Raw genomic sequence first — 13,683 nt, forward strand, 5'->3', positions numbered from 1 at the left:
ATGGAGCTGTCAGGCGGAGAAATTGAGAAGTCTCATTGAGTCTTATTGCACGTTCTTTTCTGCGCTGCCCTGCAGCTAAGCAAGGGTGGGCAGAGGTGGTGTTGTGTCTCCCAGCCGCTGCCACATTGCCAGGGTTCCTTCCAGGCACCGCTGATGTGGTGGCAACTCCCAGCTTAAGGACTGAAAAGATGGTTGTTGTGGTGTGAGTGAATTTCTCTGTGCACTCTACCGCGAGATGGAGGGATCGTGGAGGAGTCTTTGGGCCGCATGTGGGGACACAGCACTGGGGAGGCAGGTGATCCACCCTCACAACATTGTGGCTACAGCTTCTGTTGCCGATGTAGTAAAACACTCTCTTGTCCAGTTGACTTGGATAAGATGTTGGTGGACGGTATTGATAATGTAGCCATTACTAATGATGGTGCAACCATCTTGAAGTTACTAGAGGTAGAATATCCTGCAGCTAAATTTCTTCGTGAGCTAGCTGATCTGCAAGACAAAGAGGTGGGAGCCAGAACTACCTCTGTAGTTATTATTGCAGCAGAACTAAAAAAAAGTGGAAGACCTAGTAAAACAGAAAATTCACCTCGCATCAGTTATTATGGCTATTGACTTGCTTGCAAGGAAGCATTGTGTTATATCAGTGGAAATCTGATCATTAACACAGATGAACTTAGGAGAGATTGCCTGATTAATGCTGCTAAGATATCAATGTCATCCAAAAATCAGTGGAATAAATAGTGATGTCTCTGCCACTATGGCACATACTGTACTTGGGATTAAATGCACAGATGTAAGAGGCCAGAATCCCTAACCAGTATAGTTCCCTTACTATACTGAAAGCCCATGGAAGAAGTAAGATGGACAGTAAGTTCATCAATGGCTATGCACTGAACTGTGTGGAGGGATCCCATGGCATGCCCAAGAGAATAGTTAATGCAAAAATTGCTTTCTTTGACTTCAGTCTGCAGAAAACAGAAACGAACCCTGGTGTACAGATGGTAATTATAGACCCTGAAAATTTGCACAAGATTCGACAGAGAGAATTAAATATCACCAAGGAACAAATCCAGAAGGTCCTGGCAAATGGTGCCAACCTTATTCTAACCACTGGTGGAACTGAATGCTTTGTGTCTGAAGTATTCTGTGGAGACTGGCAATAGTTAGAAAAGTTTTTTAAAAAAAGACCTTAGAAACATGGCTAAAGCTTCTGCAGAAACTATGCTGTCAACCCTGGCCAATTTGGAAGGTGAAGAAACTTTTTAAGCTTCAATATTCAGATGAGGAGAAGAGGTAGTTCAGGAGAGAATTTGTGATAAGGAACTGATCCTGCTCCAAACACTAAGGCTTGTACATCTGAATCAATTATCTTATGTGAGGCAAATGATTTTATGTGTGATGAGATGGAGGACTCTCTACATGATGTTCTTTTTCTGGTGAAGAGAGTTTTAGAGTCAAAATCTTTGGTTTTAGGTGAGGGTATTGTAGAAGCAGCCCTTTCATATACCTTTGAAAACTATGCAACCAGCATGGGGCCTACAGAACAGCTCACTATTACAGAGTTTACAGATTCTCTTCTTGTTATTCTCCTTATGCTGGCAGTTAATGCTGCCCCAAACTCCACTGATATGGTTGCAAAGTTAAAAGCTTTTCACAATGAAGCTCAAGTTAACCCAAAACATAAAAACTTAAAATGGATTAGTCTTGATCTCTGGTCAGTGGTACATCTCAAAGAAAACAAACAAACAAAGTTGTCTGAACCAATTTTGAAGTTTGCTACAGAAGCCATAATTACTATTTTGCAAATTGTGATCTTATTAAATTATATCCAGAAGGTAAATATGATAAACCCAGAAGTTATGAAGATGCTGTTTGTTCAAGAGCTCTTGATTACTGATCTTATTTATCTTTTACTTATAACAGTGTAAGATGCAGTTGTCTTATACCTTATATATTACACATTAAATTACAACTAGTCTTATTAAAAAAAGTCTTATTGATAAGTCACTTTGATACAAAGAGAAAGAATGGGAAACATCACTCACCAGAGGCTCAACACCTTACCCGCTTTGGGACAGATTGTAATTTCTGCAGCTTTGGTCACAATCTTCTATGAAGAATGGAGCTTCCAGGAGAAAAAAAAAAACAAAAAACAAACAAACAAACAAAAAACAGAAAAAGGGATTACCAGCCTGCTAAACTAATTCTAGCAGATACATGGGAATAATTTTAGGCCTTCAAAATAGTGAGCAGCTTACACATCGTTAGGACTCCCAGTTCAGGACTTCTCGCTGAATAAATAATAAATGAACTTTTTAAAGCCACGGTCAGTTGGGTTTTCTAAAGCTCATTGTAAAGCAACCTAATTTTAATCTTCACTTTCCTTTGTTTAACTTTAAAATTCCAAGTTTTAAAACTAAATATAATGTTACCTTTTTGTCAACCATGCATCTTTATTTATTTGTTTATATGTACTTGTTCATTCCTAGGTAAATATATGAAAAATGTGTTTGCATTTAATTTTAGGTATGCCAGAGTGAGCACAGTTCTGTTGTCTCTGTTTTCAAAGACTAACTTAAAATATTCCACCCTTTAATTTTCAGGTGGAACCTAGTTCCTCATAGAACCCATATAAGCCATGTAAAAATTAGAAGCACTCAAGAGGAATCAAATGCTAAAATAACATGAGAGCAGAAGAGAAAGTGATGGTATTCAGCAAGATAACTTATGGAAATAGGAAGGAGGGAAACAAATGTGATACTATTAATAATAAATTCCACTTGGAAATTATCATCCCTATGACAGCATCATTCTGATCTGGGCAGAAAAAGAACCTTGTGGTAAAGTTATGCAAAGATGAAAAGAGGGTTAACTGAGGCTGACAGGATCCCAGAGCTGAGGGTCTGAGAATTATATGATTATTAAAAAGTTTCCAGGAGTGAACAAAGGAGGAACAAAAACAGGAAAGTTCTACCCTGTGGGCAAATTAGAGTTCTGATGAAATGCCATTCTTGAGGAAACCCAATATCCATGATTTGATTTCTTTTCTACCTGCCTCACTGCATGACTCAACATGGCATGATAGAGATTATGTGGAATGATAAGAGACTTCTCTTATCTTCTTAAGAGAAGGTACATATAGTGGGTAAATGTAAACCAGAGCAAGGAGTAAATTTGAAGCCTAGCAAGCTCCTTCTTTTCTTGATAACAGAATAGTCTCTGGTTCTTTTTCACATGAAAGGTGCTACCAATGTTGTGGATATTATTACTCTCTGGGAAGCTTTAAGAATTTGGCACTTTCTTTTCACCCCTTTGCCCCTCTGGCTGACCTGTGGCCAGATCTCTTCCCTTGTCTGTTTATAATTAGGATTTTCATGAAATCCAGGCAGCCTGATTCCCTAGCCCAGGTGTGCATATCAGCACATGCTGTGCCCATCTGAGAGATGAATATTAACAAATGCTGAAAAAGTTAACTGTTCTTTTCTCATCCTCTCTCTAATGCATATTATTTAACTCTCATTAAACACTCTCTTACACACACTCTTCTGATTATACAACTTTAGCAACCAATAAACATTTTGGTGATAAATCTGAGGTTGAAGTTATTGACACATAATTGATTTCCTTGTAAAATGTTAGAAGCCAATTTCCACTTTTTCTTCTTTCTCTTGGTGATGTTGACTTCATGGACTATGTATGACCATTGGTAGCTCTCCATTTCAAAAAGTTAAAGAAAAGAGATGTTTCTTCCCCACAACACATTCTGATGAGAAATAAAACATGGAAATCAGACAGTGGAACTCTGGAGTACTTGCCACAATATGTGTTTGGGCTACTGGTTTCCTCCTCTTTCCCACAGTACCATGCTTTCCACTGCACCTCAGCCACCCATTCATACCTGACCTGCATTTAGAGATTACCGACTGTTTTTCTTAGGGGGAGCTCTCAGTCTCTCTCTGTGACTCTCTATGTCTCTGTGTCTGTCTCTCTCCCCCTCACATTTCTCTCTATCACCTCACTTTTCCTTTCCCCTCTTCTTCTTTTTACCCCTGCTATTTTATTTTAAAACTCACATTGGTAAAGAAAAGTCTATCACTGAAATAGTCCACACATAAAGGCTTCAAAAGACTCAACTCCTGTCTATTCAGATAAAGTCAGATTTGGGTTAAAATTGTCTATGTAAATATTTCTAGTAAAAGTTGTGGAGAACGTTCCAAATGAGATTACATAAGAGGTATTAGCAGAACATGTCATATATGTTCAGATAAAAGGGTGTGTTAGGTTAAGAGAAAGTTCATCTGCTTTCAACTGATCTCCTCAAATCATTAGAATTAGAATTATCTTTTGGATCAACAATTTCTTGAATTGTATATGTATTCATCTTGAATTTTTTAGGACAATGGAAAGCAAAGAGAAATTAATAATTTCATTTGCTTTAAGCTGTGTGTATGTTGTTTTTTATGTTAGTATTTATTATAATAAAGCATTATTAATATACCTAAAACAATTTAACAAACCAGACTTTAAAAAAAAGGCTTAAATCATCTGATGTAATCTGAGAAATCACCAGCCTTTGTTTTATAAGTAAAGTAAAAGTAAAAAGACTAAGTGATGCTGGTTTACATTTTATAACTAATAATATGTTGAGAATAATTAGCTGTCATTGAAGAAATAACCATAAAACAATCAGTAGAATTAGTACAAGACTTTTTAAATAAACTTTATTTATGAATTCTGACAGAACCAAACATATTCTGTAGTGGTCATAATTATGATCAATATTTTCAATCATTAATCTCTACCAAAATGTGGTTAATATGCATTTTACATTGCAAGCTAAGTTTAATGGAAAAATTATGTGACTGATGGTATGTTTGTTTATACATTAGAAATAAACCTTTGGCTTTTTGTTAAATTTTAAAACTATTTATTGCATTTATTCATAATTATATATGATCCAGTGAAAAGGAAGATGCTCGTTCTTCATTAATTTAAAGTTAAAAAAGTATATCAAATCACCAATATAATTTTAAATTTAATGTGATTTTTCCATATCTATACATTTGCTATTAAACTAGGTTTGAAATCCATAATTTTGTGAAGTCAGATGAGAAAAAATTAAAAATACTTTTCAAATGTTATTTAATGTCTTGCATTTTAGGAAAATTATTATTAAAATTAAAATAAAGGAACTGCATATTTTTGGTACACATTAAAATACACTGTGTGTTAAAAATCACTCAAATTTTGTTTATTTTTTGCTTTTTGTTTATATATTTAAGTGCCTAAATAAAAGAAATATTAAAGTTATAATAGACTAATTAAACAAGTCTTTCAATGTTCACCTGAAAATAAATTTTAAACATAAGACACAATATTGTTTGGATGTTTCAGTTACAAGAAGTGTTATTTGTAATCCTTCAGCTGAAAGACCAAATACTCAGAATGGAGTTATCTATCCATGAATGAAGAGTGTGTATGTGTTTGGGCGGGTAGGTGTTAGGCTCAGCTTTGTTTAACACTTTTGTGAATGCTTTATTTGCAAGAACAAAATGCATATAAGTTACAATGTTCATTTAAAAATCCATTCCTAAATCATTTCAAAAATTGTAGAACCAATTTTCTTAATTATACAGTTAACTCATAATTGTTGGGTATTCTGGCTGTAATTCAACTATTCCTAATCTTTGACAACAAATTATTGGATTTTCTTGCATGCTTCTGCAAAAGGTATAACACCAAGACATGGCTAAGACTTGTTAATGTTATCAGAAACGGGTGTGTTTTACCTATATGAAGTATGTCATTTTGGTCTGACAATGTTCAGATACTTATTTTTAATATATTTGAGAAGGGTCTTTAATTTCGACTTTGTAGAAAATTCATACTTTCATTTAAAATGACTCAATGTATAAAATAGAAAAGAAAATGATATGAAACTTACTAACTAGTTAATTTAAGCAGAATTTTATCCTGTAAATCACAAGTTTCATCTAATGAAGTTCTGTCATTACCAGAACAATGATACAGGTGTGCCAGGGTATTGGTTCCACCTACAGTTAACTCTGTCTTGTCATCTTGTCATTTTCTTTCTGTTTCCTTCCCTCGCCAGAAACCCACCATCCTACTATCATACCCTCTGCTTGCAAAATTGAAATAATCACCTGTACTTAAAGAGAGAAGCTTTTATGACAATTTTTATTCTCACTGACACTATTTGCTCAAATTTCAAAACTTAATTTCTCATTAACTCATTTTTATTATATCTAATAATCTTGCTATTTATTAACTATTTCTCAGAGATGAGAAAATCTGAATATTACTTTAAAAGTGTGTCTGTGAATTCCCAAATGTCAATTAGAGAAGGATGGCATCTCTCCATCCATGCTGTCCTGCAGCATCTGCCCCTTTTTCTGGTCTGCCAAGTCCCAGGTCTGCTCTCTCAGGTCATAGACCATGTTATTTTTCCTGAAACACAAACAGAGGATGATCTTCTGGATCAAGCTGTTCAGAAATGTATTGCCTTTAAAAATAAGGTTTTTCCATTTTTATATTTTTTAATTGTGAAAAAATACATAGAACATAAAATTTATCACCTTAACCATTTTTAAATGCACAGGTCCGGATAATTAAGTATACTCACATTATTGTTCTACCATCACCATCATTCATTTACACAACTCTTTTTATTTTTCAAAGTTGAGACTCTATCCATTAAACTCCTCACCCCACCCACCCAACCCTTAGTGACTACCATTTTACTTTTCCCTTTATTATGCTTTTCTATATCTGGCTTTCCATCACTGTGTTATTAATATAATAAAGGGAGTCTTTCTAAAACTGTTCTATAAAGTAGGTCATACCTGCAGGTCTGACCCAGGGCATAACAGTTAAGATGAGTTCCAGTGAACTCATTCAAGTGGCCAGCACTGGGTCACCATGCATGTATTTTATGGCAGACGCTGAGGCTAGTTAAGGTCCTTTATATTTCCTAGATATCATTCTGTCTTCCCTTCCACCACCTCAGACAATTCCCTCCACTCTTCCAGTTTGTTCTTACATAGGAAAAATATTACACAAAAAGGAGTATTTTATATACACAAGCCACAGTTTTCTTATTGTGAAATTATTTTTACTGCAAAATGATAGTAAATTGTTCTGAAAACCATTTAATATTTTATTCTTTCAAAATTGTTATTTCACAGATAACATTTTTATTAATTTTATAAAATTAGATTTTTTTGCAATTACATAATTCCCATAATCATCAGTTTAGTTTAATAAAAATAAATAATAAGTGTTATTTGGCATATATAAATTAAACATGGAATCCTTTTATTTTTTACTAATATTTGGGAAATAATAACACTTCCAGGATTAAGCATGTATAGATCATAGGAAGAATAATAGAACACAAGAAAATGAGTAGCTATATCAATGCTAGGTATACTATATGAGATCATTTCATAAAGTATCCAACCATGTAATAGGAAAAATAGAGATATTTATTGAAGGTACAAGGTACAAGAAACAGTCCCTTTCAAAGTAGGCATCTTAGGACCTCACACAGTTTTCCAAATCACCATCAGCTGCCCCATTGTATTTTCCTGAATCTCACTCATGGTCTGAAACCTCTTCCCTTTCAAAGGTGATTTTAGTTTTGGTAAAAGCTAGAAGTGACAGGGCAGCAAATCTGGGCTATAGGTGAGCTGAGTCAGCTGGGTGATTTGATGTTTCACCAAAATACTCTGCACAAGACATGATGCATGAGTGGGTACTTTGTTGTGATGAAGCTGACACACCAGTTGCCCAGAGCAGTGGTCACCTTCTGAATAATCTAAATAGTTTCCACAAACTAGAGAGCATTATGCTAAGCGAAATAAGCCAGGGGACAAAAGACAAATACCATATGATCTCACCTATAAGCGGAACCTAACCAACAAAATGAAAATGCAAGGAAAATAAGACCAGCAACACTGAAAGGAAAAGAAACCAACAGAGACAAGAGGGAAGGAGGGAGAGGTGGGCAGGGGAAAAGGAAGGAAAAGGGCAAGTCAAGGAACATATAGCAAGGACTGATGGACAAAACCAAAGTGAGGAAAGATTGAAGGAGGGAGAAGGAAGAGGAGGCAGGGGAAAGTGGTGGGGGGAAGGCAGAGACAAATGTATTTGGAAAAATAAATTAATTAATTAAAAAAAAGAAAGAGTGGGAGAAAAAGAGGTAAGGAGGAATGGAAAAATAAAGAGACTATGTCAGCAGAAAAAAAAGAGCTGGAGATAATATGTGTAGAAACTTCCAACATTACTGAGAGACATTAAAGAAGATGTAAATAGAAATCATGTGTTTGAGAATAGAATGAGCCAATATTTTAAATATATATATACTCTCCTCAATTTCCACCATCTTCATTTTAATCACCCTAATCCACCTCACCATCATCTTTCACATTTCTTTCATCTCGATTCCATCTCACTTTATTTTTCCCAGTGGAACTTGCTATTCATATACTATGTAATTCACTTACGTATTATGTGTATTGTCAATCTCTACCCAATTAAAACAATCTTCTTCAAGAAAAAAAATATGGTTTCCCCAGAGGAATGCTCAAGCTTCACACAAAATGTGATGCATATTTACTGCTCTACTTGCTCAGTCATTTTGAATGCAATAACCACGCAGTACACATGCTCACTCAACAGCGTCTACCACCCCCACTGACTAGTACAGTGAAGTCGTCATTGTCCACCCATGTGCATTCCAGGCCCCTCTCCTTGGCTTCCAGGTTACATTGATGTTGTACAAACTATTCTCATTATATTAACAATGACTGGACTTTTTTCTGGACAGACCTTGTATTCCTTTGCCTACTATTATTCTCTCATGTCTTAAAACATCATAACAAGACTCTTAATGCTAGTTAAGATTAATGCTACAATTAAAAGCAAGATAATATAACTATATATTATATCTCTGTAACATTGAAAATATAATAGTAGTCATGACCTATATACTGGGGAAAAAAACCAGTATGAAGTACTGACAAAGCAAGTCTGCTATGTTGAGAAATATCAAAACAGTTACTAGGAATCTGTGTGTAACATAGGTTTATATAATCCCAATTATTATGAGTTTAATAGTGCAGGACATAATGCCCTCATTTAAGATCATAAATACATTTTTGAAAAGTAAAGTCATTAAATGGGCTACAGATAAAGCTGCATTTAAAAGAATAAAGTTAAAATAACTTTGTTATTCATCGTATGTTTTCTGCTTTAGAATCATATTATTTTTATACCATCTTCATATCAAACTGTCACATTCCTATGATATCAAAGTGACATCATCATACACTCTGAAATATAGAAACATTAATTTATTGGGTAAATGCACATTCTCCTGTATCCTTTAAGGAAAATGTCCTTTGTAGTTATTTCTGCTGTAAAGTAAAATTTGCCAGTATGGTATGGTATAAAATGATGAAAGCTTCCATGTGACTAAAAAGATACTGATGATTTTTTAGCATACTTAAGGATATCAAATTTAAATGCATCCAAAGAATATCAGTAATATTTTAGGAATCTGTTTGGAAAATATCACTCTTTTCTTGTGTTGAAAATTTTAAACAAATAATATTGAAAACTTAAGCCTCAAAGATAGTTGCTGACTTTACTTATTTTACTGTTCTTTTTTTTCAAATTTTGTAAAAAGAACTTGTGAATTATTTTAGTATTTCTCAGATCAGCTTCAAAATAATGGTAAAAGTAGCATTTTTCTTGTTTAATATAGTGATTTTACATAAGCTTAAAAAAGCATCTATTTTCACTTAACAATGTGGTATATGTTTCTCCAATAACCCAAATCATTTAGCTAACAATAAGTCTCATTACACTTGAAACAGAAACTTGTAAAACAATTTTAAAAGGTTATACTTATGATTGCAGTGTGTCTGTATGAAACATAATATGAAATTAACTCAAAACACTGAAAAAAATCACATAACAATGTCAGACGTTTCTTGTCACACAATGGCAATGTCGAAGCACCTCCCTTAGTTTTTATAAGGATGGCTGCAGCTGAAGGCTGGACTCAACTTTTCTACCTACATTTAAAAAACATTTTGTTTTATCAGTTTGAGGAAGAATTTTTTTAAGTATTTTTTTGTTTACTCAAATCATATACAAGTTCCAAGTATTTTATTCATCATTTTCTACTTGACTTTTTTCCCAATAAATTTTAGTTTTTATTTTTTTTCTTTTTTAATTAAATTTATTGGGGTGACAATGGTTAATAAACCATACTGGTTTTAAGTGTACAACTCTTCACGTTATCTGCATTACTGTATCCTGAGTTCACTGCCCAAAGTCAAGTCTCTTTCTGCCACCACTTATCCCCACTGGTTTATCTTAAAGACTACATATTGGGATATCAGAAACTATGTTTGCAAGAAACAAAAGTATCTTCATTGTGTTAGTTTACGTTCTACTGGACAGGCAAGTTCTTTTTTATAAATTACATCCTCTTGTGAGAAGTCAAAATGTATTTGAACAACTTCATGGAAATTGTCACCAAGATTTAAAATCGTGTGCCTTATATGTCATTGTTGATTTAATGTAAGGGTTACAAATGGACATATAATTATTTTATGTTGTGGTGTGATTGTTTTGCCACATGGGTTATCTAAATGAAACCTAGATGCAGCTGTAATTTTCATGTACCTTTTGGTAAAGGTTTGCATTTTATAAATATATTTTAATTTTCTGGTGTAATAAAATATGCTAAATAATATTAGATGTTGTATATTTTAGTGCCAACGAGTTTGTTTTCTACACATTTGGAATTTTCCTAAAGGGTAAAATAAACATACATGTTTCCACAAAATTATTAAAATATCAAAAATTAAAATGAAAAGGGGATTTGATTTATGAAAATCATTTCCTGTTCACCAAGAAGAAAAGCATTTCCAATTTGCATTTACATGTCACAAAATGGAAAACAAAATGTGGTCTCATTGAAAATAATAATATGTACAAATATCCATATACTGAATAAGTGATATTTTAATGTGAGCTAAAAAATAATAATACTACTTAAACCATCAAAAGAAATCCGGAAAATAATTAAAGGCATAACCAACATGATTATTTTATTAGAGAAAAAAATGGATTGCATTTCCTTTTCAACCATTTCTGATAAAAGATCATATTTCAGTTGTTTTTTTTTAAAAAGTGTGTTCTTTATAGAAAAGCTTGGTTCGATGCTGATTTGATTTTGCTTTTCAGAATGAGCAGTGCTGCTGTTAGAGTAATCTTTGATGTTACAAAAAGTGGAAAAATCAAAGTGAAGAATAAATCTGTTCGTTTTTCAAACTTATTAATCTTGTCAAGATAATACATAAAGATCAATTCTTGAAATTTTTTCCAGAGCCAGTTTTCCTCCCTTTTATCCAAAATATGAAAGCACTTAAGAGAATAAAGCAATGTGAATGACTTCAGAAAATATCCTAAGTTATATTTTGGCTAAATGTATTTTTAAATGACCCAAGCAGACTGAGTTTGTATAGTCAGGAATGATCTGCTTGTATAACTGTTGGCATTTGTCATACGCATTCAGCTCCTATGTATGACAGAATGAGAATTTAGAGGAAGGCTTTAAAAAAAAAGTAAACAATTCAACTGAGCTTCAAACATTTGACAGTAACAAATAGAAATTGAACCAGCTCCCCAAAAGTTGTTGGGGCTAATTTTAATATTAATGAATTCTTTACAACCTCGCTTCAGTGGTTTCGATTAAGCTTTAATTAGTAGCCATGGGGGATCCAAAACAAAAATAAGGGTTTGAATTGCTAATTAAGTTAGTTTGATGAGGTAGAATTTTAGTAAAATACTGGTTGTTTTTAGCTGTGTAAGTTCTGACAGCTAAACATACTGTAGATTATCATTATTGTAACTAACATTCTATATTATCATCAGTTTTCTCCACAGTGCAAGCAGTTCATGCAAGTTTGATGTTTTTGTCTGTCAGTACTGGAATTAAACCTTGTTAATACGAAAGCACTGTACAGGGACAAAAGCCCAAGACAAATTCATGAAATGTTAACTCTGATTGGTTATAAATTAACTAGTTATTACACTCACTGAATATATTTATCCAATAATAATGTTTTGTCCTTCACCACAGTTTCCACAAAGATCATAGTTTTCAAAAATGAATGTTATAAAGGAATTTGATTTCTACTGTTGGTGGTGATATTTTTATTTATGTTCCAGTCCTGAATAGCTTCCAAAATTCTGTAACTTCATAATAAATTTGAAATGTAAAAAAAGAACTTGAAACAAGGAGAACCCACCTGTTTTGAAATAAAATATATTTTCTTTTAGATCTTTAATGATGCTCACTGTATATAAATAATGCCTGAAAATTTTTTGAATATTTTAGTCATGTCAATAATAGGTTTTATTTTTTTTAACTTGCATTATTGTAATTTCAAACCTGGAAATTAACCCTTTGTTATAATTTACTATTCCTAGTATCATATGAATGCTTTCTTTGGATCCCAAAGACTACCCATTATCCCCTCAACAGCTCTCTGGTAATGGGGATTTGCCCTGACTGCACAAGAGGGATGTGAACCATCTTTCTCAAGATTGAGGAGAATGTAATTTAATTTTTTCATACTCCAATGTTTTCTATAATTTGTATTGTATCTTTCTGCTTAAGGTTTCAAACCCTACCAACGCAATAACTTATGGATAAGAGAAGAGAGAAAAATAAATGATATTGTCTCTGAGGTATTAAGTATGAGCCTGGCCAACAGAACTGTATGGCACTTGCGAATCATAATTAGGTACTTTGACTTAACACTGTTTTATTTTATAATAAGGTGGTTGCCATATGTTGGGAAACATATCTGCCAGTATCTGAGGAGCTCCATACCTCTGTAACAAATCCAGAAACTAATTTTTAATACCCTAAATCTACCCATTGTAATGTAGCTCCACAAGTATAAATCCACATCCAACTTTGCTCATGAATGTGGTTGGCAGATTACCTATATTATTCTTGAAAGCAAATGGGAAGCAGTAAATTAGAATGCAGTGGATCTAGCAAAAATAACTTTCAGTAAATCTTCTCTTAATGCATAGTTTACAATTTTCTTTTGCTCAGCATGAAACTGATTAAGATCCCCCTTCTAAAGGATATTTTCCCCCTCACATCAAGGCATTGTTTAATATAGTTACATCCCCCAATACTTGACAAATCAGAATTTTAATGCTGCAAATGTGATGCTTGTTTAACAGCAGCAGAGTATTAATAATTTATCTATTTGAATGTAGGATAGTTTCCAATTATAGTATTTCACAAGGTGCGGCTACTGAAGGCACATTCTTTTAGAGGTAGAGAAAAATAAATCTTCAGTATAAGCAAGTTGTTGATATTTGTTATAGAAACTCAGAAACTGATACACATTGTTGAACATTTTCATCAATTGTCACTTAAGAGTTACAATTTAAATGATTAAATATTATGAATTAAAATTTAAGCAAGTAATGACACAATGAAAACAGAAGACTTTTCTAAAGATAAACTCTGCTCTGGATGTCTATAACATTCAGGATTAGAATTAATTTCAGAATTTGATTTAAAAAAAGTCTTTTAAAAAATGCATACTATAAGCAGTTTGG

At 33.3% G+C, this 13,683-nt stretch overlaps 1 pseudogene; it reads left to right on the top strand.

The window, feature by feature from the left end:
* The first annotated feature begins 235 nt into the window (after positions 1–235).
* On the top strand, positions 236–1,897 carry LOC129074267 (T-complex protein 1 subunit alpha-like; annotated as a pseudogene).
* The last annotated feature ends 11,786 nt before the right edge of the window (positions 1,898–13,683 follow it).

Source organism: Pteronotus mesoamericanus, unplaced genomic scaffold, assembly GCF_021234165.1.
Source record: "Pteronotus mesoamericanus isolate MK-2021 breed Mesoamerican mustached bat unplaced genomic scaffold, CSHL_Meso_final contig_48, whole genome shotgun sequence".
NCBI lineage: Eukaryota > Metazoa > Chordata > Mammalia > Chiroptera > Mormoopidae > Pteronotus > Pteronotus mesoamericanus.